Source organism: Brachyhypopomus gauderio, chromosome 7 (assembly GCF_052324685.1).
Source record: "Brachyhypopomus gauderio isolate BG-103 chromosome 7, BGAUD_0.2, whole genome shotgun sequence".
NCBI lineage: Eukaryota > Metazoa > Chordata > Actinopteri > Gymnotiformes > Hypopomidae > Brachyhypopomus > Brachyhypopomus gauderio.
Window position 1 is genome coordinate 12,774,358 of NC_135217.1, and position 26,396 is coordinate 12,800,753.

A 26,396-nucleotide genomic window follows, 5' to 3' on the forward strand; every position below is an offset into this window, starting at 1 on the left:
CGGACGAGTGGACCTGCAGGTATTTGTAGGGCAGAGTGAATTAAAAACAGGTGTGTGTTTTTAGTAGGCTGGGGAATGTGAACGGGTGAATGTCACGGTGTGGGAGTGTCCGGGAGTGGGCGTTTCCTCTGAAGGACCGGGACCGGCTCCTTTGTTATTTAAACAGAGCATGAATTTCTACTATTATTATTAAAATGTTTTCTTAATAGTAATCTCACAGTCTGCTAGGCACTCCACCCAAGGGACACGCTTACTGCCACACACACGCGCACACACACACACACACACACACACACACACACACACACACACACACACACACACACACACACACACACACACACACACAGAAACTGTATATGGACCACTGACAATCTCTTGATTACACATTCACCTTGTTTCCCTCACCCTACATAGCCCACAGGTGTTCTCCTTCACAGGACTCTATTGCTTCACTGCATCCCAGCTTTGAGTCTGCCAGACATTTATCCAGGCCTATGGCATATGACACAGGCCTCTGAAGGTGACATTACATGTCAAATGTCAGAATAATACACACAGAGAAAACAGAATAAAAATAAGATGAATAACTTCAATAACATTTTATAGTTTTACTGAGTTATGTTTAAACCAGGACATAGAATACAGAACCTTTATTGAATGATGGGAAATACAGTCCTGATTGCACTTCTATTGCACATGTTGGTATGTATGAATATACCATATTGAATATATGACTATGGGACATCGTCTTCAGCCTGTTAGTGGTACTAGACGATTGGTCTGGCTATTGCACAGCTTTGGAAATCAGCAGACAGCTACATTTGGAAAATATTTTGCTATTGGCTCAAGCTCTGCCTATCACACTTCTTCCGAGATAGCAAGAAGAGGCTGGAATGGAAGATCTGCAGTCCAGTGATGAAAGCCATAAAGATTTTGCCTGGTTTTGCAAATGCTGGTTTCATACCCACACCTGGAGACTCATATAGGACACAGCCTTGTGGGGGCATCTTCACCAACAACATTCACTTGAACTCGAGATACTCTGTTCTTCAGTGAACCCATGGATGTGAACAACTCCAAGTGGACAATGATGATGCGGTTTGTGACTGTATCATCCAGCCTGACTTCTGTGGTATGGTGTTCCTGGACCAGGATAGCCTGGATCTTTTGTGGAAGCATTTTCAGACAGAGGATCTGGTGTGTGAGCCCTCGTTCTCCCATGAGGAACCCATGGAAGAACATTCTGCTAAAAGTTTGCCTCAGGCTTCAAATTCCAGTCCTGGTGTACCTGATACCCTTTGATTTGGAGAGTCTTGGCTTATTCAGTACAGTGCTTGGCTTATACAGTAATTGGCTTATTCAACGGAACCTGTGAATTACTGGGTTAGTAAACAGCTAAGGATTTACAAAGGCAATCACTCACAAGAGATTCCAGATACTAAAGTGATTTTGTGATTTAAATGAGTCCTAAACACACACACATATATATGTATGTATATAAAATAATTTTATTAATATATATTTTGTAGATGCAAATGCATGTAAAAAATAATCGTATCAATTAGCCTACAGATATGGGATGATGTAGAGTGTTATGAGTATGTGATATAGAAATATATTATTCTCAGGGCACACGTTTCTGCATTTCTGAAATCAAAGGCCCTAAGAAAGGTCTTTCGCAATCTCCATTGCAGAAGTCTGGACACGGACAAAGTGAAGGCCAGAAAAGACAAACTAGAGTCATTTGTCATCGTAAGATCCGGCACCTTGGACATCTGTTAGACGGATGAAATATCTGCGTTGCCTCAATCTCGAATATCTATCCGTTCTCCGCAGGAGCTGTGCAGCGTCACCCCGGTGGCCTGCAGCGAGGAAGTCCAAGCGTTCCTGGCCCTGATCACGAACGAGCAGCCCCAGAGGAAAAAAAAACGCACAGAGAAGGTCATTCTTGGATCGATGGTGTGCATGCAATGATCGTGCTTCGAGCGGTTCGCCTGCACGTTGTTTTGTTCACAGCACGAATGTATCTTTTGTGGGTGCGCGCGCGCGTGCAGATGGTGGAGAACACGGTAGGCACGCTGAAGTTTTCTTCTCTCGTAGCTTCTGAGCCCCACGGACCACGGGGATCCGGACGTGGACTAGAGAACGCCAGACAGCAGGAAGAAGTAAGAGCGCGTTATGACTCCCCTGTTCCAGCCCGGTAAATTAATGAGTGGTATCGCAACGCGCTTGTGAATTTATTTCAGGTCACGACTAAAGTTTTCCAGCATAACTGCCATGATCCGTGCAGCCCAAAATCAAGTACCGATTCAGTAAGGAAAGCACGGGAAGCCAAACGTTCTCTATCGGTCGGGATCTCAAAGTTCCGGAGGGTCGCTTTTAGGAAAATGAATGTGCTTGGTTGGCTTGCTAACTGCTGGCACATGTTTTATTCCGGTGAATTAAACATAGGCCTCTTGCAAGGCCACATCTCACCCGAAGCTTAACTGAACGTTAATGTCTGCTGTTATTCTTCTTGTTTGCAGCTATCATAATGCCGTTAAAATACACTGATTGAGTGTTTTCCGAAATGATTGATTCCATGCTACTTTCTTCTGTTGTTGTTCAACCCGCAGCACCACTTGTCGTCTTTCTCAATTGCTCAATTGCACCCGTGTCTCATTGTGTGACCTGTCTTTCATCATAAAAGGTGTTTAAGGGTCCCTTGGAAATGGAGGACTTGGTGTGGAGGCAGGAGAGGAGGATGGAGAGAGTGGCCAGAAGGCGCCATGTGGAACGAATGAGTACGTGGTGGAGAGGAGGAGAAGAGGACAGGTGGACCTGCAGACATTTTATGACCACATTAATTTGAGATATTTTCTGAAGATTTTCAAATGTAATGTAAGGTATGACCAATGTTATAGTATCGATGAGTAACTTTACATGTTACTAGTATTATATTATTAGGCTATATAACACGTATAACAACAACAACAACAACAACAACAACAACTATTATCATCATTATTATTATTACTCTTTGTAACAAGCTTCGTAAACTAGGTGAAATGCCAGAAGCGTGAAAATATCTGGTTTAACAATTGTCAGTCTCCACTTTGTGTTTGATTTTAAATTCGAAGTATTTGTGTATAGAACAGTAACAAGGACATCGTCTCAGGCCTGATGCATTACGCCATATTAGCCACATGATGGGGCTGCCAGTCCACTACACTGCTAGAGGTGTGCCTGGTAAAGTGTACGAGGAGGGTCTCTGTTTAAACTTATTGCGAAGATCCACGTAAACTGGTAGGGAGTCATACATAAAGGCTTGTAGATGCACTGATATACAGACCACCGAAATTTCATCTGCACGCATTCACATTATGTTACAGTATGATGGCTGACATCTACACCAACATCTCCGTCTGACGGCCGCACATGTTCGCATCTAGGCATTCGCAGACCTTTGCAGAAGTACAAACCAACCTTATGAAGATATGTGTAAGGATAGCAGCATCAGAATTCACTGATGGTTCTTTTTTTCAACCTGATGTTTTCTAACCTGGTTTTCTACATAGTCTCTCCCTAGTCTTCTGTGAATGAATGCAGCATAGAAAATTAAACAAATGAATCAATACAGCTATTTTCCATAGAGCATTAGGGTGAGACATTAAGCCGTTGAGGTGGGTGTGTGCAGGTGATGGCCCGAGTTTACTGATGACCACTGGGGCTGGTTGGCGGTCCAGAATACAAAACCAGTCTAAACAGGTATGTGACTTTTGAACAACCGATGAATGATGTTCAAAATTATATAAATTCAATTTTAGATAATTATGTTATGAAAAGTGAATTAAGTATATGAAAGCATAATGTTTTAAAAGTATTTTTAAAATCAATTTTGAAGTAGTTTGCAGACTATAATGACCCTGCCTGTCCTATTTTTTTCTAATACACAGAAAACATTTTGAAATATGTCCCCTTCTGTGAAGGCTCCTCACAAATGATCCATTTACTCACATTCTGTGAACTACATTTCATGACAGGGCCTTTTGAACTGACCCTTTTCCTGAGGAAAATTATGCAAGGCCGTGTTTAATCGCATGTCACGGTTTGTCGTTGCTGTTGCTGTTGGACACAGATTGACTCCACCTCTCCTCCATCACGCTGTGTTTGTGAGCAGCTGCAGCCTGAGCTGCACTAGCTCCCAGTAGCCAGGGAAAAAAAACTGGGCCCATAACATCTGTGTCCTAGACTGTCCAATCAGGAATAAGCAAAGGGTTGAGTGGAAGAACACGATTGGAAGGGAAGAGCTCCAGCACAGCCAGGCCGACGTGCTAATTGGCCGTCTCCGTCACTGCCTTGCGTCATCCATCAGAGCCAGATGCATGTGAATTCTCAGTGAGTGTTAGAGCAGTTGGTGGGAAAAGATTGCAGTATCTCTAGGTGATAATGGACTGATTAAATCCCTCCGGTAGCTGTGGTTGTCATCATCGGTCATGCCACATTGGGGTTTTGCTGTTGTGGCTGACCTTTGATTTGAAACCTGTAGCACCGGGGTATCTGGTCTACACATGGGCAAAGGGACTCCTGGTATTGACATGGTGGTTTCGTGGAGCTATTCTCTAAATCCACCTTCATCACTTCCCTGTTCCAGTGGTGCTGTTTGTTCTCTGTTTAGCGTAAAGGTGCAGCACAGTTTGATGTGATGTTCAATTATTTCCAAATTTAGACAATGGTAAACACCACTGGGGTCTCATGTGTGATATGTGATTTTCAGGCAAGGTCGAGTCTGAGGATGAAAATGGCTTTAACTGAGAGAATTAGCAGAATCTCCTAGAGTGTGTGGATATGTGTGTATCTGTGTGTATGAGCCCACGTGCCCCACTGAGATAATGTGGTTTTCACAGCATGTGCTGTTTCTTCCCAGGACGGATGCTGGTTCTGTCCACAAACACTAATATTTGTTTGTATGCATGACATCCAATTCTGCAGCACCACTGTGAGAGGGGCCACCCTCTCTGTCTCGGAGCGGAGCTCCCTAAATCTCACCCTTCATCACCACACTCTTTCTTTGCAATCCATTAGCCTCAGGGCATGTTATCATTTATTAAGCATGGAAAAAACTAAACAAAAACAAAAACACCCAAAATAAAAACACAGAAAAAAGCCTTCACGCAGCGAGGCAATATTGCTGCAATCATTCAGTAATATTCAAGAGCTTTACTAGACAAATGTTTGTTTTTAACTAATGGCCCACATAACAATGCTATAAAGGTCATTTAAATTGCATATTTTTTGATGGAATTAACAGGATCTCTGATCAGACATAATTATAATTATAAACATAATTCTACATAAGCATAATTGCACTTTCTGTGTATAATGTGGTTCAGGGTGAACATAGCAGTCCAACTGTATTACTATGTACAGTTTCAACACTATTACTAAATAAATGTGTTGAAATCGGTGGATCACAGGTGCCTTGCTTGACAAGATACGTTTAGTCTTGGATGTTGTGGCATTTTCACTGGAGAATCACCATTTACAACGACGCAGGTTCAATGTGACACAGTTTCCCAACACAGTTCTACAACACTGTCAATCACTGAAGTCCACGGTGTAGTGGCCTCAGCAGTGAATTACAAACAAAATATACATTGAATTACAAACAAAACAAGATGGACTCCTTTGGATACATGATTAAAGCAACCCGCACTAAATCTTCAATCACCGTGTTATTGAAGATTCCCAATGAATCGTTTTTATGCTTGTGGATAAGCGGTAAGAGCCACTAGCACACTTGTACATACTTGTACTGTCAATCAACTAATCAAGTACCACTGGTGCCACCCAGTGTAATGGGTCATTAGGTACATGAGTTGATGTCCAGAGACCTCGGTGCAAGATCTTAAATGTTGCACTCGTTCTGCAGAGTGAATGGCTGTCTGAATGACATCACCACAACAGGATATGTATGTCAGCGAGAGGACCTAAACCGGGCGGCTCGTGGCGGCCCACCGCTGCGCTATTCTTAGTTATGACATCGTTCCCGTCATTGCACACTCGATCATTTTGGCGGGCTTTTTTGGCCTGGCTCTTTGTGTGCTTGAGGTTTGGAGTGGTAATAGGCGCTGCATATAGTTAGCACCGCTGCAGATTTAAATGACTTAAAGGCGGCCCTGCCTGGTGGAGAAGGTGCCCGGGGCACAGAATGTTCTGGAGCTGGTGTTGGGCTGCTGGCTCCTTTGCTCGAGGGCGTGTATCTGCTTTTGGGCCATGATGTAGTCTGGAGTTAGACTCCAGCTGAATCCAGAGAAAGCAGGTGTTCTGAAGAGTTGCTCCATGCTAGAATAAGGTCACGTGTGCGTTGGGTGCAGTGATGTTGTATTGGAGGCCCAGTGCGGAGGGCGAAACATGGCGCGGTGGCTGTGGTGGTTTAACAGGACGAAACATGGCGCGGTGGCTGTGGTGGTTTAACAGGACGAAACATGGCGCGGTGGCTCTGGTGGTTTAACAGGACGAAACATGGCGCGGTGGCTGTGGTGGTTTAACAGGACGAAACATGGCGCGGTGGCGCTGGTGGTTTAACAGGACGAAACATGGCGCGGTGGCTCTGGTGGTTTAACAGGACGAAACATGGCGCGGTGGCTGTGGTGGTTTAACAGCCAGCGCTCCACTTCACTGCTGTACTCACAGCTTCAACCTGTTATTTATTTTTTGTTGTTTTTTCTGGACACACTGTGTTGAACATAACTCAGCATGTGAGGTGCTCATTGACAGGGAGCTGTCAGGATAATTTATATTACCTCCTGCCCATAAACTGGACCAACCCATGTTTATTGCTTTTTTAAATGCACAAGGCATTCAATTTTAGTGTTTTTTTTAGTGTCCATGGATTGTCCGGGGACTATCCGTGGAGTTCATATGCCCGTCCTGCTTCTGATAACCTTTCAGACATTGTTAATGACCTGTAAGCAGACGGGGGATATTCGACTCTTCCTTGCCTGTCTCCCTCTCCGCTTTCCTCAGGTCGTGACAGGTCGGCCACACACACTCCTGGTTTGCAGCAATGTGCAAGAGCACAGGCTGAGTGGTGATGTGTGTGCACGTGCATGCAAAAACAGCCTGGGCCAACCTGCCTCTTTTCTGGTCTGACCCTGACCCAGGTTACAGGACACTTCAGGCCAATGTGGGAGAGCTTCGGGACAGTCTGCCTCTGTCCACGCGCTGTCCACATGCTTGTCCATGCTCTGCCCGAAACGTATGTCATTTGGTGAGACAAGCTGGCGCGGGCGACAGTAATCTGTTTATTCCGTTTGGCGAAGCATGCGTGTGTGTGTGTGTGTGTAGTCGGCTGCTTCCCTGCTGAGTTATCGTTCCCGAGTGGGTTTTCTTCAGAAGACGGAGTTTGAGAATAGTGCAGTGGGATCTTGTGGAACGTGTCCTTGCCAACAGCCGTTTGCTGTGTTTTCACCTCCTTCCAGAGTTGGGGATCTCCATGGCGTGTATGAATGTGTGTGTGTGTGTGAGTGTGTCGGTGCACGAGCATGACAGACAGCTCAGCAGGTGAGAAGTATGGGAACTAGAACACAGAGCTCACCATTTCAACACATACCTTTGCCCAGCAGGGAATGGAACATCTTAAAATGGAACAATTACACAACAGTCACAAACCTTTAGATGCCTGCTCTCCCTGCCCAACACGTGGTGTGTGTGCATGCATGCGTGTGTGTGTGTGTGTGCGCGCGTATGTGCATGTGCATGTATGGGAGTGAGTGTGAGTTTTTGTGCGATCCGGTTTGGTAGAGCCTCTTCTGACTATGTCACATTTCTGATGGATTGGTTCTGTGTGCAAATGGATTTTCAAGTACATTTATGATCAGAGGTTCATAGCTTGTTCCCTCACGTGCACGCACATCATTTCGTGACATCTTGCAACCTGTTACACCCTTTTATCCTGTGGCCTTCTCCTCTGCCTGTGTGTCCATGCAACCCACAAGCCCCAGGAGTGTAACTCTTCTTGGAAAAAATCATGCAGCTGTATTAAAGAGCCTGGGTGGGGGGAGCCTGGGTAGGGGGAGGAATTCTTCTGTCTCATGGGGTAACTTGTGTCCTGCTTGTCTGGGGGCATCAATCAATACTTGGATTACTTGTCTAAGCTGGACTGTTGGGCTTTGGGCAATTACACTATCTGAGAATAACCCCTCCCCACCACACACACACACACACACACACACACACACACAGACACACACACGCTATGCTTTAGTAAACACCATTTAGATGACGTTAACTGCACAAAAGGTAGCAGACACTCCGTATGTCAGCGTGGTGGTGTTTGAGAATAAGTGGTCCCTCTGGAAACGAAACCTGAATCGGGCCGCAGGAATGCGCTAAATGGTCCCACTGCACAAACTGGCATAGCAGTGAGGTGACTGCAATGTGGCTGCAGGCTTCTTTATTTTCGATACAGTGCGGCTCCTGTTTCGTTCAAAAAGTGGTTCAGGAGCACTGAAGAGATCTCCATTTCCCTCTTTGGCACAAACACCCAAAGGAGAGCTGTATTTCTGCCTCTGACCTCATGGTACCACAAAAGCATCTTGACATCATGGTTCATTCTGTTTTATGTTTATGCGTATGTGTGTGCATATGAAAGCCCTTATTCAGTGTTCCTCTTAAACTAAACTGTCCCTTTTTCAGTTATTAGTTAATGTAGGATGCTTAATCATATATTATACAGAGCTGAAATAAAATCACATGGCAGTGTCAATACAATTCCAGACGTGCATAGATATTCATAAGCCTTGTCCTAGAGGAGAAAAGGAATTCCTACATTCTGGGTCTGATTAGGATTATCCTCTAACAATGCTGATGGATACACAGTAAACCATAGATATCATAGTTCTGTATAATTCCATTAAGTCCATTTCCCTGAATAGTTTTTGGTCAGTAACACAGGATTTAGAGACAGCACGATGGCGCTGGATTACTGGGTGTAATGCTTAGTTTGGACAGCAGGTGACTCCTTCATTTGCTGTGTGTTTGAACAAATCTCCCATCCCCAAACTCATTTGACATCATGGGATTTTGTTTCCTAAATTCAAGAAATTTACGAGAACAAAATGCTAAATATTCCTGCTTCTGTTGAATGTAGGAGAGAGTTTAATGTTTAATGGGCAAATTGATAAACTTGGCTGACATAGTGAATGCATATTTCTGCCCTTGCATTACAGAGAAAGTTCTCAGTCCTCTTGAGTTGTCTATATGAGTTAGTAGTGACTTGGTGGAATGGGCCATTCTGAAACCATCGTTGAACAGACCCAGCTATCTCAAAGGAATACGTGATAGATGCTCAAATGCGCCCAGGATCTTGTCTTTCTCCACGCTCCTTCTGCTCACGAGGTCTCGCCTCCATGCCCGACCCCTGTCAGCTGAAATTCCTCTCCGAACCATGAAAGGGTGGAGTTGGACCAGCTGGACCACTGGCTGGAGCTGAGATGGAACAGCACCCACTGAAGAGCGATTGAGGCCATGTGGAGATGCTCCATGCTGTGTCCATACGTAGCCTCTTCTGTGGCCTACTCCCTCAACCCTTCCCTCATCTCTTCCATGGCTTTCTCCTTGATCCCTTCCTCCACACCCTTCCTCTCTGCCCTCTCTTCATGGTTTGGGTCTGTAGGCCCTATAGCTGTGGCTCTTTTGCCTTTTTGCTTAGTGGTCCTTGGTGTGATATGCAGAATCATTCTAGCCTGTATCCCTATAATCCATAGCATTAGGTCATCCTGGATTTGGCTAATCATTTAGAATTTGCACATGCTAGTTATTTTGGAAAGCCGAGTACTTATTACTAAGCATATAAAAATAGGATTCATGAACACATATTCTGCTTTAAATGGGTCTAAGAAGGTCGTAGTTGTACAGTCACTGTCGGCCAGGCCTTTTTTGGGTGCATTTGCTGTCCAAAGTAAGGAAGCATACTTCACCCATTACAGACAGATATATGCAGACTTATATACCCTTGTGGAAGAACACGGAATTTGGCAGGACGAACAACTGGGCTGAAACAGATGTTCAACGGTATGGGTAGAACCATGTTTGCTTTTCTCCGCGGGTTGTTTTGGAGTGTTCTGTTCTCAAATGTAGAAAGTTTCTGATAGTTATGTTGCAGCTGACTAAGGAACTGAAGTATTGTTTTCAAATTAAATCCAATCCAACAATCGGCAGCATCTGTCCTGCACACGCATTCGAGTTAAAAACATCCTTCTAGATTACTCGGAGAAACGCTGTTGTTTGTTAGCCAGGCCGCCCTGTCTTGCACTTGTTCAACAGAGTTATCACAGACTCTTTGGCATCTTTCTTCTCGCTCCAGCCCTGAAACGCTATCATTAATCCTCACTGTCAGTACGAGCAATTGAAGTGTCAAATTAAATTTGCTTCAATAATAAAATCCAAACAGGGATGCTTACATTTGATTTCTCTTGATATGATGCACTCTCTCTCTCTCTCTCTCTCTCTCTCTCTCTCTCTCTCTCTCTCTCTCTCTCTCTCTCTCTCTCTCTCTCTCTCTCCCTCTCTCTGGTAGGTAAAACGCTGGCACAGCCAGAGTGGCTAGAAGGGTTACATTTTACTATTCCTCTATTTATACTTGTGCTAGAACAGGCTTATATAACCCAACGCTCAGACTAATTTTTGTAGGTTGGTCTGTCAGGTCATATTTTCTTTTATGCGTTTGGCAAGAAGCACCATGACATGGATCAAACTTAATAAAACTTTTCGTTTTTAGCAGTGGAATAGGGAAAGACAGGGGAGGCATGCGAATGGACAGATAGTGATAGATACAATGGAAAAAGAGAGGGAGAAAAAAACAGAACTCAAGGTTTCACAGCACAACACGTTCTGCCATGCCATTACCTCACAGGAAAACGTGATAACGTCGCTCTGACAACCAGCCAGTGCCTTCAGATGATCGGGTTTCCTCATCACGCTCCCCATCCCCCCCATCCCCCCATCTGGCCCATTAACTCTGTTCCATCTGCATAACTGCCCCATCTAAGGGCAAACAGGGTCATAAGTGTTTCTTTCAGGGGATCTGACACAACTCGCCACCTCTGCAGAAAGGCAGATGTGTGCCTGTCATGAGAATGATCCCACACACCACGCAGCGTCACGCACACCTCGCCTCGGGACTACGTGTGCGGCCTGTGGCTCTGTCCGGCGAAGCTACCAGCCAGCTTGTTTTGAAAGCGTGTTCATGAGGCAGTGCGTGCCATGGGTCTGTACGCGCCAGGCGCCGGGGCCCAGAATAAAAGCAGTTTGTAGAGTTTGAGCGTTTTGTGTGACTGCTCTCCAATTCTGTCTTGACACTTGACATGTTTACTTGAGTCCAGTTCTAGTTTAATTGTCGATCCAATTAACATTCTTTTAGAGGATGCTAACTTGTCCAAGTACACACACGCACATATACAAGCCCACACACACACACACACACACACACACACACACTCTTTCCACAAATGCAAACATACACTCACCATTGACTATCAGAAACACCCCCTTAGTAATGATTACTAGCTACATAGCTGTGTTGTTGGATGCTTAGCAAGTACCACTGTTGGATTGATAGTGACCGGCAACCCAAAAATATCCAGGAAGAGCAGACCTGTTGTTAGGACCTGCCCCCATTAATGTAAGAGGACAAATAAGAGATGTGGATGCTTTTAGAGTACGCTCGCAAGCGATTTATAATCAATAATTGCTTTGTATAAAATGTGTGATTAGCATATTTAATAGTTTCCAGACAGAAGTTGTGGTCCCTTGTGAGCTTGTGAGGTCACGTATGAGTTCATAGCATAGGCAGGGCTGTGTTGTAGCTGTGAAGGTCTTAGGGGTAGGGTGTCACAGGTGTGGACCTGGAGGCTAACGCCCCACCCCAGACATATTGGTGTCTTTTTAAAGTGTGTCTGCTTCTCTGTTTGTGTGTTTATGCATGATTGCTGGTATGTGTGTGTGGCTAAAATAAATGTCTTCCATGCTAGCTGCTATTCCTGAAGAAGAGGCACGCGACCCTAGAGCCCTGTTTGGCACGCAAAAAGACACACACACACGCACACACACACACACACACACACACACACACACACACACACACACACACACACACACACACACACACACACACACACACGTGCGCTTATAGCTGCAGTGAGTGTCTAGCACAGTGGAGGGCTGGAAAAACAAACAGCTGTGAGCTCTGTCAGCTTGTTGTGGAACATGGCATGCCCTGCTGGGCTTTTGAAGTCCTTCCCTCCACTTCTGGACTTTATTGGGCTAGTGTGAGAAATAGAGAAAGAAAGAGAGAGAGAGAGAGTAATGAAAATTTACATGATGACAAAACTGAACTGGACAACAATTACACTGCTTTTGCCAAGAAGCTTTTGCAGCAATCATGATGCTTGGAAATTAATTTAGTATTAAACAAACTTCCATTCTCTCATGCAATACTAAGTGAATACTATTCGTTTTGGTGTTCAGGCAATGCTTTGGACAGGAGGACCAATTCTACATTTGTGAAAATAAAATATGTTGGAATAAAAAGTAGACACTATATGCATGTTGTTCCTCATGATCTTTTATTAATGGATGTTAATAAAAATCGAATGACTTGGGCATCCCGATTTTCGGCAGTGAAGAACTTCTGTGACACTGTATCACCTTATCAACCGCTCATTCAAGGAAGACAGGCTGTACCCCTCGGCCTTGGACACAGCCGTCGCAGACGAGACGTGGCAGTATGCTTGCAGACGTCTGGACGCCAGCACCTGCCTGTCATCGTTTAGCTTGTGGGGAAGGGAAAAAAGAGAAGGGAGAAAACGCAGAATGGAAACCAGATCAGAATGACGTCCGGCCTTCGTCTTCTTCTTCCTCTCTTTTCCTTAATGTGTCTTTTACACAAGCTGCAGTGTTTTGAAGCCACTTATTTGTAGACGGGTGACACGGTTGGCGAGCAATTGTGAGTAGATACTCTGAAATACGCAGGCAGTGTGTTAGGCTGGGAGGTGGAGATGAGACTGGGGGGGGGGGGGGGTGGCTTCTTTTCATTTTTTAACGTGTTTTTTCTATAGGCTTTTCCATGTGGTCTAAGGACATCTGCAAAGCATTATTGTAATGTCCATTGGTCTTATCAAATGTGCCAGTAATGGGCTGGTAATAGTAAAACATGCATGAACATATTGTAAATTGGACGACTTTATATGTTTAAGTGGACTTATTGCCACTAATTTGGCTTTATAGAGCTTTAGTTGGCTTTGGCATGTGTAGTCTATTAAAATGTCTATCTGGGTTCACTGGAACATTCCTTGGACACAGCGTCCTGGAGACTTTGAGGGTTCCCCCGGAACACTTGAAGAGTCTGTAGATGGACTGACATGACCTAACATGGGCAGGGACAGTGAAGCGTGTGGGTAGGACAGCACATCTTTCTGAATGAATATTCTGCTTTGCATTCAGCCTCCACTTTTGTACTTGTCCTCAACGACTTCTCAGTGCTGTGAATAGAGCGTTGAATTGAAGCAGTGAGGCATTCTAAAGCCACACAGCTATTATTGCGGTCAGGACACTACGTAGTGCTATTGACCCAACCTGCTAAAAACAGAGAATTAGCTACTAAAGATGAGCCCTATCATTTCCATCATGTCCGTATTCTGACATGTTTTAGCAAAACTGTAAGCAGACATAAAGAGTACAGTTTGCTGAAATGAAATAATTAGGCAGGAAATGTGTGGCCCTTGGTACACAGAGTGGCACTTCATGTCTGTGGAAGGCAGGAAAGCCGTCCGCCCTCACCTGACCTCTCTCGGGCCTTGTGGAGCCCCAGCAGCTGTGACTCCTGCCTGCCTAATAGCATAAATCATGATTCTACTTCCAGGTCATCCCTTAATCATAGGTGTCAGTGTCTGTTTATAGGCTGTGTCTGTTTATAGGCTACTTCATGCGCATATCAACCTCATGTTTGTATGTGTGTTTATGTGTTCTGAATGTGTGTATTTTGGTTCGGCTAATTCATGAGATGATCGGGACTTCACCGTTCTTTGATCCAGAACCCGAAGAAGTGTTTCAGGTGCCTTCTGCACAGTGTCCCTGGTGATGTGGCGAGAATGTCCGCACCTGTCGGCGAACACGTCATTCTCACTCTTTCACTTTCTCTCTCACTTTCTCTCTCTCTTTTTGATATCCGTTTTTTTTCTTTCTTTTTCTTCTAACCCTTCAAAATAAGTGAAACGCCTGATTTGTCTTTCGTTGATGCTGAATAACGATGCACTTCTCTACACCAGCAATTGGCTGGACATTGCGTCACACCTGGTTGTTACTGAATGGACTCTGATTCCATGGTGATTAGAGCTGGCCTTCCCATGGCAGCACAGTAAATCAAAAGGAGATGGTCTGGACAGCTTCAATAGACATGCCCTCCAGACCTTTAGCCAGGGAAGGGCAGTTCAAGCCCCTCTTCAAATGACAATACAGGTGCTACTGATATAAATGGTTGCATGCGGTTTACACCTGGCTCTAGTTTCTAAAAAAACGGCTTTATGGGAATTGTTAAATGGAGTTACATAGAGGCAGCCTTACTCTTCTGTCACATGCAGGCCTTTAATATAAAATACATTTAAATATTGTGTTCAGACTAATGGAATATTAACCATATTTTGAAATGTAGATGATAGTAATAGCTGTTGTGTAGATATTTTGTCCAAAAATAATTAACTGATAATTAAAGATTACATTTATGTTCATGTAAGCTCATTTGCATGGTATATTCTGTATTAGAAAGGATGCATACATAGATTGCAAATGAAGAAATGAGAGCGATTGCATTCTTTTTTTTCTTTCTTTCACCTTCTCTTCTTGTGATGCACAAATAGGAAACCCGATTCTTCATGAACCACATTTGGTCTTGTAAATTCCCCCAGGCAGACTCGGTAACTCTTATGGCTTGTGCAGGCATTTGATTCGCGCCGCTTCCCGAAGCCCTCCGTCACTGTCTTCCCAGAACCCCACCAGACCGCGTGTTGACAGCTGTTGTCTTGGCGATCAAAGGCGACTGCCACCCTGGCCGATTGCTCTCGGACCCCGTCTCCATGGCTGAAGCGAGAGTCCCGGCGATTCTTTGTCGGGACGCTGTTGTTGATGACACAGCCGATGTACTGTTTCCCGTCAGCACAGTTGTCGAGCGCTCAGGTTCTTTGGGCACATGTACACCTGTCAAATAAAACCTTCATCAAGGCTGAGAATAACTCGCTTTTCAGTCCCGTAAATTCAAAACAGAATGTCCTCTAAGTCATTTATCTGTGACTGGCAACATCAGTAGTTATTGGGGTTTGTCTCTTTGGATTGCTGGCAAGACTGCTGTGCCGTTATGGCAAACCTGCTATAGGAACAGTAAGTTAACCGTATTACAAAATGTCTGCTCAGTATGACTACAGAATACAGAACGTGTGGATTTGGTGTGTTTATCTTAAACCTACACATTTAAACAGAGACTGTACTTTATTAGACACACCTATAAAGCTGACCTGGCCATTTTCTTGTGACCTATAGATAAACTTGTGTTATTGGCGTATCTTATAGGTGTGCTGTTACTGATTCTAACCCAGATACTGCTGTATGCCCTGCCATCTTTGATCACACTGACTACCACTCACCTGTGGTTTATTGTGGGGCTTATCGAACGTCTTCTGTAAAAAAAACTCAGCTGACACCATAGCTATGTTCAAGCATAGCAAGACACAAGGCTGTGTTCTGTATCACATGTAATACTAGCACACTGCATCCTCCATATGGCTTGGTATTAGGGCTTCTGCAAAGTCTATTGCTGCAACTGGTCTGAACCCACAAATGAATCCAGAATGTTTGTCGAAGCATGTTCAACCAAGACATTGGATCGGAGTAAAATTTGATTAAGCTTTTATTGCTGCGATTATTGTTGGTATTCTTATATGGGCAACAAGGGGCTAACATAAAACTCACCCATGGCCACCGCTTGGAACCACACACACACACACACACACACACTGAGCACACACACACACATACACACACACACACTGAGCACACACACTGAGCACACACACACACACACACACACACTGAGCACACGTACACTGAGCACACACACAAACACTGAGTACACACGCACACACACACACACACACACACACACACACTGAGCACACACACGTCCAAGCGTTTTTGTTTTTCTGTTTTTATGTTCCATTTGACGCACCAGAACGTTCCAGTGTGTGTCCCAGTCGCTTTTGGTTGGGAACAGACTCCGCAGCGTAAACACATCGGTGTGTTTGGTGGTGAGCGGACTGGACAAAGCCCCTCAGCCCTGGCTGTACTGCTGCTTGTTTGATGGTTCAGGACTCTCGGGACACGATATTCTGGAGCTCAGAACAGTGAGATGCAATACCAGTACTGAAAGTGATTTCATTACCTCAGCGCAACAGGCGCACACGTCTGACATATGTAAACAAAAGTGAACAATTAACACACACACACACACGCAGATCTCAAGAACTCTTTCTGTGTGTATGAGGCCTTTGTTGCGTCCTCATTGCTTTTACAATCCGTCTCAAGTCCTGTTAGCTGTTTTATACAGCGTGCAGGCCATTAGGCTGTTTCACACATTACACGTGTAAGTACATATGAGTATCTGTTGATACCCCACACTTGGATGCTACGTTATTTTTAACTGTCATGATCTGGCGTCCAGTGGTACATTACTTCTCTGAATTTTACTAGCTCTCAAACACCGTTCATAAATCCTTGCCCCTGAAAGTGAAGTTTCTCCAAGCACTTCCAGTGGTTGTCCATTGGGGGGCGTAATATTATTTTATGAGCGGCCTGTCAAATATACTCGTATACTCGTACCTTCCTCAGCGGTACCGTGCGGTCTGAACTTATGCTCAGGATCTCAGTATCATAGACTTGCACATTATAGGATTTTAGCATTTGTGTTTTGTACTGCGTGTTTCCATTGTGTTGAGATACCGTCCAAATTTCTCATCTAGTCTGTGATGAAAAATGGGAACGTCTTATTGAACAATGGAAGCAAATGTGCAGAGATTATGTTTTCCACCTCTGGCTGCCAGTTTTTGAATCTAATATCATTACTGGTAATCGACTTTTATTGGGGAATATGGTTCAAAATATCAGACAAAATATACACTATATTGCCAAAAGTATTCGCTCACCTTCCTTGACTCACTTAAGCAAGGGTGGAAAGTAACTAATTACATTTACTCACATTACTGTAATTAAATACTTTTTATGAGTAATTTGTAATTTTCTGAGTAGTTTTTGAAATATGTAATTTTTACTTTTACTTGAGTACATTTTGACCCAAGTAGTTTTACTTCACTACATTTGAACGCCCTCACATTACTGAGTAAAAAAATATTGATGGTGAAAAATTAAATGCGGGCAGAAATTTAAACTTCTGAGTCCCAGAACTGAAGGCCAATTGCATGGCCTTGCCTAGTGCACGCCCTTTCCATTGTCTCATAATCAGGTCATAATCTGGTGCACTTTTTTTCCAAAAGGATGAGATTGTTCTATCTTTAAATCTTCTATCTATCAGGTTCTGTGGGATCCTGTGGACATTTTATTGTGAAAAGTGGAATCCTGCGGGCACTGTATTTTGAATAGTTGGATCCTGTGAGCGTTTTAAATAGTCAAATCCTGTGCACATTTTGTTTTATTTTGAGATGAGGGATCCTGTCTTCATTTTATATTTTATTTTGAGTTGTGGCAACCTGTGGGCATTTTATTGTGAATAGTGGGATCCGGTGGGCACTGTATTTTGAATAGTTGGATCCTGTGAGCACTTACTTTTAAATTGTGGGATCCTATGAGCATTTTTTAATTTTTGATGTGGGATCCTGTGGGCATTTTATTGTGAGTAGTGGAATCCTGTTGCATTTTAGTTTGATTTGTGGCATCTTGTGGACACTTAATTTTGTGTGCATTTTGTTTTTTGAATAATTTGTCATTTAAATTTCTTTATTCTTATCATAGTGTTGTCCGTTGGACAATAGGACTGAAAATTGTTTGCACTTTATGGTACAGGTTGTGACTGTCCTTGTGCTGTGAGGAAGTATGTTGGACGAATGGGCCTGGCTCTCAGTCTCCAATCTAATTCATCCCAAAGGTGTTCTATCGGGTTGAGGTCAGGACATCCACACCTGACTCTGCCATCCATGTCTTTATGGACGTTGCTTAGTGCACTGGTGTACAGTCATGTTGGAAGAGGAAGGGGCCAGCAACTATTCCCACAAAGTTGGGAGCATGGAATTGTTCAAAATGTCGTGGTATGCTGAAGCATTCAGAGTTCCTTTCACTGGAACTAAGGGGCCACATTATTTACGTGCTGTATAGTTACTCGTTACAATTATAAACATGTTAGCTGGCGCTGTCACCGGGTCAAGTGATCAGGCTTATGAGAAAATTGCGCATGCTCCGGTCGCGTCTCGTTTGCTGCTGCCTTCACTCGACACTTGAGCTTCGTAATCTAGGTTTACTTGACACGTCGTGACTGCCGCAAGGGCCCGCGAGGCGAAAATGACGCAATCGCGGTGGCTCCACCCATGCACGTTGGCCGCGGATGCGTCACGAGGTCGTGCACCTCTCGATTTTTGTGCGTGCGAAGTTACAAGGTGGAATTCATGCACTTGTACAGCACTTTGAAGGTCCATTTTCAGTATTTTCCAGCACCTTCAGCTTAATTGACATATTTAAACAAATACACATATACTCGAAATTATTCCAAATAATTAGTTTTTTATCTCATTAAACGAGATGGTACCGTGTTTGGTAACAGCAGAAGAGCAGCATAAGTGCTGCATAATAAGCTTGTTGGCATTTTAATGTACATATATTGGCACCTTCCACACCTTCAACATCGAGTGATGGTGGTGGTGAGGGTGAGGAAGGAGACCACCCTGGCCCTACCTAGAGACAGTGCTTGCGTTTGCTGGAGTGAAAGTAAATTCCTATAGGATGAAGTGCCATCTCTGCCTCCCTAAAGAGGGTGAAATATTGGCCTTCAAAAATTCACCTTCGAACATGAAACACATCAGTGTAAGTTATAAATATAACGCGCAGAAGACACACCAGCTTTAGCTGTCAGTAAGCGCTAGTTAGGTTAGATATCTTAGTTAGCTATCCAACTAACCTAATTATGTTCCTGACGTGCTGCAGTATTCACTTAACATTAGCTGGCGATCATAAAGGTGATGTTGTGTTTTTAGCAACAGTAAGCTGTGTCTCTTTTCATGCTGACTAATCATGTGCCCATTTTAATAGTGTAGTGTTTTTATAGGGTAAGGGTATTTATTGGGAGTAAACGCAGTGTAATAGGCTCACCCTTAGAATGCGACGGACGGATTTTACGTTCAAAATACACCTCGTTTTCTTAGCTAAATTAAGGCGAATATGTACTTCTGCGTCACACCTACGACGTAGCCGGACATAGGTTATCTGTTTTTTGTGTGGGAAGTGTTAAGCCCAGTTTTTTAAGTTTTTAAGTTAATGTGTTTGTACATACAGAACACTTATATTTGTGGTCTTTGACATCTTTCATTTGTGATATATAAAAACAATTGATAATCAAACTTTAACGGCTTTATTTAATTAAATCAAAACACAATACTTGTACTTTTTACTTTCAATACTTGAGTAATACATTTTAGAATAAAATACTTGCAATACTTAAGTACAAAAAATGCTGAATACTTCTGTACTTCTACTTAAGTAAAGTTTTTCAAGAACACTTCAACTTCTACTCAAGTCAATTTTTTGATAGGGTACTTGTACTTTTACTCAAGTATAGGTCTCTAAACACTGCTTCCGCATCCGCTGACCCTGCTCCATCAGTTTATATGGCCTACCACTTCATGGCTGAGTTGTTGTTGTCCGCAAACACTTTCATTTTCTTACAAGCTGACAGTTGACTGTGGAATGTTTAGGAGCGAGGAAATTTCATGACTGGATTTGTTGCACAGGTGGCATCCTATCACAGTTCCACACTGGAATTCTCTGAGCTCCTGAGAGCAACAAAGGTTTCACAAATGTTTGTAATAACAGTCTGCAGGCTTAACAGTCTGCTTAATTTTATACACCTGTGGCCATGGAAGTGATTGGAACACCTGATTCCGATAATTTGGATGGGTGAGCGAATACTTTTGGCAATATAGTGTATATTTAGCATCATTTTTAAATAAATGTGCCATATTTAAATGTGCCATATTTTTGTCAATTGTGGATTTTTCACCGCAATTTTTGTCCTCCGTTTTTTAACCCATCTGTACAGGTAGAACACACACACACACACACACACACACACACACACACACACACACACACACACACACACACACACACACACACACACGCTAGTGATTACTAGGGGGCTGTGGTGCACATGTGCCCAGAGCAGTGGGCAGCCCTAGCCCGGCGCCCGGGGAGCAGTTGGGGTTAGGTGCCTTGCTCAAGGGCACCTCAGTCATGGCCTCAGAGACTAAAAGACTAAAAGAGACTTCATTCCTTCATTACAATTCATTTGATTGTCTCAACAAGGCTTTGCTTATGCATATCTTGTGTAGTACAGATTCACAGAAGTTTCCTACATAATGTTTACCAAGAGATGACACAGCCTTGTGACTGATGATGCAGCAGGGTATGCCGTATGACACGGGGTCGGGAAGGTGAGCACAGGCTCCACCCATCGCCGGGAAGAATGTGGGGAGGGTGGGCCATGTTTTGAGTGGGAAACGGAGGTGTGTGTGTGTGTGTGTGTGTTTGTGTGTGTGTGTGTGTGTGTGTGTGTGTGTGTGTGTGTGTGTGTGTGTGTGTGTGTGTGTGTGTGTGTGTGTGTGTGTGTGCGTGTAAAAGTTGTGTTCTTCCTGGAACTGAGTATGAGCTAAGTAGGGTAGTTTACGCTTTGCCTGGTAACGGCTTTAATCTTCAATCTAAACTACGCGTTCAGGGTCGATGGCACGTCAGCCGATAACAACGCCCCAATCAGCCTTTCGGTCATGCGGTGGGCTAGCAGATCTCAGCAGGAATTTACGGTGCAGTTCCAAGAAGTCGCATGCTGTAGAGAGAGAGAGCAAGAGAGAAAGAGAGAGACAGACAGAGAGAGAGAGAGAGAGAGAGAGAGAGAGAGAGAGAGAGAGAGAGATCTGCTCTTCAACAGGAGATGAGAGTAACACCAGGCCTGGCTGTCAAAGCCCAATGAAGGGCAGTAAATCAGTGCTACAGGGTGTGTTTGAAGTGAGGAAGACAAAGGGCATTGCTGATAAAGAGTAATGGAGGGCTCTGGCTCCAGTCTTGTCGCCCTCTTGATGAAGAATTGATGAAGAATTTCATCTTCATCCGTGCTTTTGGTCATTTGATTATTAAGCAGTCATGTGTTCCACTTTGTGGACCTCATGGTTTAGCAACTACCCTATTTTTCAATGTCTCGGTACAGCTGTAGTACAGTTACTAGATTTGCCCTGTCTGAAGTTCTTTGATGGTAGGTGATTTTAAGGACTTTGCCATCTTTACTTGAAATCAGCCCAGCGGAAACTTAAACAGCCCATTTAGGCACAGTTTATCCAGCAAAATAAGCACTTTATTACATACAATAATATCATCCTGTTGGGGATAACTCTAGGTTGCCGATTGGATCCAGCTTTCCCCCCTAAATGCTGCAGGCCAACTTCAACAGAGCGGAGAATTATCCCGAAAGCCTTATGCTGGATCCGGGATAATGAAGAGCAGATGGCAGCCACGAGAGCGTAGGGACGGAGGGCTGTGGAAGTGACCGCTGGCGTTAGCACGGAGGTGACCGCTGGTGTTAGTATGGAGGTGACTGCTGGCGTTAGCAAGAAGATGATCTCTGGCGTTAGCACGAAGGTGACCTCTGGTGTTAGCACGAAGGTGACCTCTGGCGTTAGCACGGACGTGACCTCTGGCGTTCACATGGAGCTTTGTCGTCCGAGCCTGTGGCTGCTGCTGGCCCGCCAACTGGCCGGCCGAGCCATTTGACGATGGTTGCACCATACGCCTCTTGTGGACAGTCCCAAAAGGAGAGCATATCTCAACCTATGCCCGGCTCTTACGTAATGGTAAGTGCAGGAAGCATACTTTTTTATCGTTTTTAATTGCTGTCATATGAGGGGAAGAATCTCAGGTATGTCACGTGTATCTCACATGCAGCCAGTTTTCCCATGCACAAATACACACACACACGTGCACACACACGTGTGCTCAGACAAAACTCACTCTTAACCAAATGAGGAGCTGTAGCAGAGCTGTCTGAAGCACATAAATTCAGTATAGACTGCATTCTTTCCATTTATGCCCATAATGGTCATGAGTATTACGCTGCTTTCAGAGGAAAAAACCTTTTATGGATGTGAGCAATCACATCTTGGTCCTGCCTATTAGAGCATGAGCAGAGATGACCCCTGACCTTCTCTGGCATATCATATGGAAGGTAGAGGTGGAAAGAACTGGCCACGCCTCCCATTCTTATGGAACACTCAGTACAATATGAAGCTAATTTACTGGCTGGAGGCTCCTTGCAGCAGCAGCTTGTAAATCCATTGTGGGCTTTATATGACTGACTGATGAGCTAGTAAAATATAACCCTCAATGTGAGGCACAATGAAAACCAAAGCCAATGAATACGCAAACTAAAAACAGCATGCATTTGCGTTCACTCCTTGTGTGAATCCTCTGATACTTTTGACTGGTGAAATAGTTTCACAATTTGATACGAGATGAATGGGAAATTTGGAAATTGACAGCTCAACCACTCAACAGTTCATTTTCATCTAATGATCCGCCACCCGGCTAATGGTAACGGGGTGTTGGTGTTACCTGTGATGCTGCTTTCCATCAGCTTAGACTTAGAACTCATCATAATCATTATAATAATTATATAATTATAATCATTATTGGAGGGCCCAGTAACCAATAATATTAACCCAATAGCCCAGTGAGCCAGCTTTAACATTCAAGCATGACCCTTGGGTTATCTAGAGTATTTCAAATGGGCCTTAGGAATGAACACGACCGTGACACCACATACCCAGAATGCCAATGGTGAAACCGAAGGGAACACAGGTCTGGTCTTCAAAGGGCACTTGCCTTGCCAACTGAGCTCCCAAGCTCCTGTTGGACAGACTAACATGCACCAGGTCACCCACATCATCGTTCAGCTTTTGAGGCCTTCTGTTTCTTCTGTTTAAGGTCTTCTTTTTCTCCTCCTTTTTGTTATCGTCATTGCTTTCTTGCAAACGTGAACGAGGAAGTGCCGATGGTTTTCTCACATGAAAAGTCAGAAAGCCATCAGCTTCATGTCAGTTTCTCCATTGATCATCTCTCACTCCACCAGAAACTTTCATGCCTTTTCAGGGAGGTGCCACCAGGGGGCACCTGTGTTCTGTACCTGTGCCATGGGCAGGCCCAAACAAGCAGCGTCCATGAGGAAGACACAGGTAACAGCCAACATGGCTGGTTCCTTCTAACTGTACACTACAGCACTAGGGAACACTGGGATGTCCCTGACGGACTCCACACAAAATGGTGGATATTGTGGTTGGATTTAACATAACGCAACACTAAGGGTTTGAAGCCTATGAACAAACTAGAGCTTAATACACTAATTAAATGAGAAATCAATGAGGTTAAAATGGATGGTTTGCAGGATATGTATTTAAGAATGTGTGTACTGTCAGTTGGTTCCTGTGACCATTTGAAATTACTCTTCTGTGCGCGCACACACACACACACACACACACACACACACACACACACACACACACACACACACACACACACACACACACACACACACACACACACACACACATCTTTCTTTAGGGCCATCTTAAATACTTGAAATTCCTGAGATGCAACTTTTCTCTTAAGTCTTCAAGAGATTTGTACAGGTATTATAGAGTGAATGATAGGGGCTTATTGTGGTAGATTTATGTACCTCATTTCTGTCTTGGAATACATTATGTGCAGTGAAAGACACCTGCAATATAGTCCTTAACGTCCAGATGTTTCTTTGTTATTTACCTCCCTCTCTTGTTTTATCTACACACATATGTTTTTACTATAGAAGGAGAACACTTTTGGGTCAGAGTACAGCACATTATTTTTGTTATTTATTGATTGTGTGAAAAGAAGAAGTGATTCAGTGTAATGTACACCAAGCCTAAAACTCTTTTTAAAAATTATATATAGCAGAAGTTTAATTTGTCTTGGTATTTTTATATTTAGAAAGAATGGTGCAATAGAATGCTGTTACTAAGAAGTGGGAGTTTGTAAGGTTTTAATGACATGAATGTTACATTCATAGATATATTTTCCTGTGGAATACATTTAAGCATTATCCAGATTTTGTTGCTTTGTGCGAGTTCATCTGCTAAAGCAGTACCACATTTGTGTAGTACTGCTGTTAGTCCCACAGAGGGCGATAATGTTGCTTTAATTTCTACCTCAAATCCAGTGGGTACTATTTTTAATCTTGATGGTACCATGTATCAGTCGGGAGATGGTGCTGTCAGACTAGTCAGACTCAGTGGGCTTCTCAACAGAACACTGCAGAGATTCAAATGAATTTTGATAACTTTGGTATAGCTGGATTAAGCAGATTCATCAGCACAGTACCTAAAGTCTAAAACTCTTTTAGTCAAATAAAATTTTGGAAGTAAAAGAATGTCTTCCAATTGGAAATGTTTCATACAGCTGTTGTAACTTACAGTTATTAGACTCGCTATATCTGTCATACATGCTCACTGGACCAAACAGCGTGCGTTTTATTGTCGGCCCGAAAGTGACATGTTAAGTACTTGAGGGATTATAATTCCACTCAGTACTTTTGTATATGTACTCGTCAAATATATATGGAACACTGATGCACCAGTGGTCTCTGACGTTGATGGTGGTTTATGCATTAATATGATGAGTTTACTGACATGTCCCTGCTTTAGCTGCACAAAACAGGACACGTCCAGGACAGCAGAGAACAAACCCTGCATCTCTTCACCTCCTGTGGCCGGACTTCAAGTTTTCACTCACCCGAGAACGTCAAGAGCGTTTGACTCCTTTCCATTCGTCTTGATGAAAATCACACTGTTTCTCACAACAACAGTCAACAGGCGAAGCCTGATAAACACCATTCAGATCGGAATCATTCACCTTGCTGGACTTTAAGTAAAGACGGAGAAGGAAAGTGAACAGATTAGAATGGAGAAGCAGCCTGTCTGTGCATCCGATGCTCGATCCCAGTTTCCTGAAATCAAATGTCTTTGTACAGTTTGTGGAATGTTGTATAGTTACAGTGGGAACCTGCTAGGAAGGAACTCTCAGGTCTGGAGGATTTCATTTCTGTGCTTGCGTTCAGGGGGAATTAGCATTTTCATGACTTGCAAGCTGGTGACAGTGCACAGTGCAAAACTGGACGCCAATTCAGAGATTGATAAATATTTTCCTTTTCATCACCCCAGCATTTGTCTGTGCATTTGAATTGCACAAAAAACGTATTGGTTGTGAAGCTTTGTGTGTGCTCATACGGTGTTGCTAGCTGCATAAGTCCACACCATATTAATAAGGACAGCACAGTTTCATGCACATGTTGAACACAACAACTGTTGTATACTGATTTGATCAGGCATGATTTTCTCAGAAAGGTCTGGAACCAGATCAGTTTGCTTCTTGCTCGTCACACTGGAACAAGAAGATTTACTCTCCATCAGTCCAAGATGCCTGTTGCCAGGCATTTTTCTCTTTGTGATATATTCAGCTGCAGCTTAGTCAAAATAACTCTAATAATAACTTTTGAAATATCTTTCAAAATCCATCCCCTGCATATTTCAGACATGTGCAGACGTTCTAAGGAAAAGCATTTTTCATTAGAGCATGCAAGATAAGGTCTTCAGTTTGTGTCTCTGTCTCTCTCCTTCTCTCTCCCTCTCTTGCCCTCTCTCTCACTCTCTCTCCCTCTCTCACTCTATCTCTCTCTGTCTCATTGACCCTGGAGTGTGTCTGTGTGCCAATCATTACCAGCCAGTGCAAAACCTGGAGTGATGATTAATGAAAAATGTTGACTTGATGTGTTGTTTGGTCCCCTCGTCATTCAGATCCTTTCCTGTGTATGTAAAGCATGGCCAGTCAACATTGTGTTGGACATCAGATGAAACCGGAGGTCAAGGCTGAGGGATTGTGGCAGTCCAATGAACAAACGAATGGTGTGTAGCCTGTATCTAACTCTCTTCCTCGTGCCTCTCTTCTCCCAGTCATTCCTGGAGGTGAAAGGCCTTGTGGATCTTCCACTGGAGAGTATTCTGTGGTAGCTA

General features: G+C 43.7%; 1 long non-coding RNA gene across 2 annotated transcripts in view; it reads left to right on the forward strand.

The window, feature by feature from the left end:
* The first annotated feature begins 1,840 nt into the window (after window positions 1–1,840).
* Window positions 1,841–26,396, forward strand: part of LOC143518947 (uncharacterized) — a 28,938-nt gene continuing 4,382 nt past the window's right edge. The window contains exons 1-6 of one of the 2 annotated variants that reach the window (XR_013132313.1): window positions 1,841–1,962; window positions 2,104–2,168; window positions 2,693–2,817; window positions 3,375–3,483; window positions 3,680–3,750; window positions 26,181–26,288. This is a non-coding gene — a long non-coding RNA (uncharacterized LOC143518947). Of the gene's footprint in view, window positions 2,169–2,692; window positions 2,818–3,374; window positions 3,484–3,679; window positions 3,751–26,180; window positions 26,289–26,396 lie in introns of both variants that reach the window. The other variant, XR_013132312.1, reaches the window with a different exon arrangement.